The sequence below is a fragment of the Phaseolus vulgaris genome, chromosome 1 (assembly GCF_000499845.2).
Source record: "Phaseolus vulgaris cultivar G19833 chromosome 1, P. vulgaris v2.0, whole genome shotgun sequence".
Lineage (NCBI taxonomy): Eukaryota > Viridiplantae > Streptophyta > Magnoliopsida > Fabales > Fabaceae > Phaseolus > Phaseolus vulgaris.
The window spans coordinates 28,722,777-28,726,126 of record NC_023759.2 but is presented as its reverse complement, the minus strand read 5'-3'; positions in this window follow the sequence as shown (position 1 = coordinate 28,726,126).

The following is a 3,350-nucleotide window of genomic DNA, read 5'->3' as shown; positions in this document are numbered from 1 at the left end:
ACTGCAGTTAGCTGATATCTTCACTAAACCACTACCAAAAGAGAGGTTCTTCTTTCTAAGAAATGAGTTAGGTATCCTTGATCTTAATAATCTCTCCTAAATCTGTTTTGATACATGTTGAAGTCTATTTATGAAGACAAATAGGGGGAGAATTAATTGGTCTTGTGTATCCTTATCTGAAACTGTTTAATTCTGTTTAATTTTGTTAAAATCTCTGATATAAAATTGTTTTCTGCTGCTGCTGATAGAAAGAACCAATTGTTTCGAGTAAACAACCGATTGTTTATCAGGATTTATGCTTTTAATATGTGAAAATCTAACCTGCTGTTGTAAGAATCATTGGACTGTATATATGCTAGTTTTGCAGGTACTACTTCAGATTCAATCAGATCAAACACAAGCACCAGGGATTTGTCTTCATCAAATATGGGGGATGTTGAACGAAGTGGTGTTCAAGCTTTGAAGAATCCAAACCCCTTTAAAGGATGTTGAAGGTTAGGCAGTGCTTGCTGTTGCTGAGCTGTCTTAGATAGGATCTGGGGTAGATTGTTTATGTAATCCACTCTTGATTGAATCCAAAGCATAGGCATTCAAGCTAAAGTGTTTTTCAAGCTAAGTGAAAAACAACTTGTTGTTTTGTTGAAACAACCGATTGTTTTATATTTAGGTGTTTTTAGAAAAGGTTGAAAACTGTTTTTCAAATGGTTGAGCTGTCAAAACCAAAACAACCGATTGATTCGAGGAAACAACCGATTGTCTGTTTTGGTACCATAACAGAAAATGATTTGTGCTTTGACTAAGCATTAAATGATTTTCTAATTGATTACGCTCTAGTTTTTAATGCTTTGACCAATCTTTAAATGCAATGAATAGTTTGTTAAGATTTGATAACAAACAACAACTTTGTTTTACAAATAGAAAAACAGATTTGGGTTTTTCAAAAAATACAAATTTTGAAAGAGTTGAGATTGCTTAGAGATTGAGTTTGATCAAAGTGTGTGAGATAGTATTTTCTCTTGTATTGATTTCAGATTTGCTTCTGTAACAAGTGTAATCCTTGTATCTGTTGAAAGAATCTTTGTGTGTTTGCTGAGAAGTGTTGTGTGTTCTTGAGGGGATCAAGATCAACATTCTTAGTGTTGGTGTGTTGACCAAGAGAAGTGTGTGTCTTGAGGGGATCAAAAGATTGCTTAGTGGTATTCCTCAGTGGTTTTCTGAGAACACTGGATGTAGCTCTGGGTTTAGAGTGAACCAGTATAAATCTCTGTGTGCTTTTTCTCTATCCCTTAACTCTTTAAATTCAGTTTTTATATTTGTAAACTGGTATAAACAACTGATTGTTTCTACGAAACAACCGATTCTTTTTCTGGTGCTATTGTTTTTGCTTATTGTTTCGGCAAACTGAATTCCTTATCATTTGTTTCTCGAAGTAATTTCATTCTTGGCTTAAAAGTTTGTGAAAACCCTCTTTAAACAATTCACCCCCCCTCTAGTTTAAAGCCATACATTTTAACAATTGGCATCAAGAGCTTGGTTCTTGAAAGTTATTCAAGTTGATCCAAAAATCTTTTTTCTATGGCTGGAAAACAATCTTTTGAGGAAGGTGCTTCAATCTACAAACCACCTTTATTTTGTGGATTGAACTACAAGTATTGGGAAGCAAGAATGAAAATCTTTGTGGAATCTATTGATCAAGGAATTTGAGATTCAATTGAGAATGGTCCTTTCATTCCAAAGTTTAAAAAGAATGGTTCTTTAATTGCAAAACCTTGGTCTCAATGGACCAATGAAGAATGTAAAATGGCCAACCTTGATTGTACTGCTCAAAACATAATAGCTTATGCACTAGATACTAATGAGTTTTTCAGGGTATCAAAATCCAAAACTGCTAAAGAGATGTGGGACACACTCAAGGCTGCTCATGGAAACAATGAACCAAAGGAGGCAAGGTCAAAGAGAGTCAAGCAAGAAGAAAAGGAAGGCAAAACAAGAAAAGCCTCAACCTCTCCTTCATGGCCAGAAAGGAGGATGACTCAAGTAGTGTAAGTTCATCTAAGTCCTCAAACTCTGAAAATTATAGTCAATTGCTTCAAGCCTTTCAAGAAACGCATGAAGAAGCCAACCAATTGGCTCTCTTGAACAATCGGTTAAAGAGAATGAATAGATGGCTTGAAAACAGAGTAAAATCACTGGAAGAGGAATTAGAAAATTCAAAAACAGATTTTGAAAACCTTGAAATTGTTTACAAAAACTCTTCTTGCTAGTGTGATACTCTTGTTTTTGAAAATTACGAAAATCTTGAAAAGAAGGTCCACTATCTTGTTAAAACTGTGGATAAGCTTTCTAAAGGTCAATCCAACTTTGAGAATGTCTTGGCATCTCAAAACTATGTTTTTGGAAAAGCTGGATTGAGTTTTAACCCACAAAACAAACTAGATTTTCAAAATCATTTTCGAAAATGCCAGAAAAACAATCGATTGGACCATCGAAACAACCGATTGTTACATGATTTTATTGCATGAAAAGAGGCCATTCTGTGAGGTTCTGTAAAATCAGAAAATATGTTGTTCCTAGGGGCTTTATAAAGTGGATTCCTAAGTGCAATAAAGATTCAATTGATGAATGTAAACCAAATGGACCCACATTCATAAGGGGACCAAATCTTTGTACTTGAAAATCTTCTTTGTAAGAAATCTTGGAGGAGAGCAAGCAACAATGGTACTTGGACAGTGGATGCTCCAAGCACATGACAGGGGACAAATCAAAGTTCCTGAGCATCTCCTTTAAGCAAGAAGGGCATGTCAACTATGGGGACAATAACAAGGGAAGGATTTTTGGGAGAGGATCCATAGGAGACAAAGACATCTTAGTCATCCATGATGTGCTCTATGTAGAAGGTCTAAAGCACAATCTGCTGAGCATTAGCCAACTATGTGACAAGGGATATCAAATGATGTTCAAGTCAAACACATGTGAAATCTGTCTACCCAACACCAAAGAGGTAATGTTGGTAGGTAAGAGAGTCAATAATGTGTATCTTCTAGATATCTCTTCACCATGTTCAATTGGTTGTCTTTTATCCAAGCAAGATGAGTCTTGGCTTTGGCATAGAAGAATTGCTCATATTCACATGAATCACTTGAACAAGTTAATTTCAAGGGATCTTGTGATTGGGCTACCAAAGCTCAAGTTTGAGAGGGACCATATTTGTGAAGCTTGCCAAAAAGGGAAACAAGTGAAAAGTTCTTTTAAAATAAAAAATGTTGTTTCTTCTTTAAAACCCCTTGAGCTTCTTCACATGGATCTTTTTGGACCATCAAGAACTATGAGCCTTGGTGGAAATTATTATG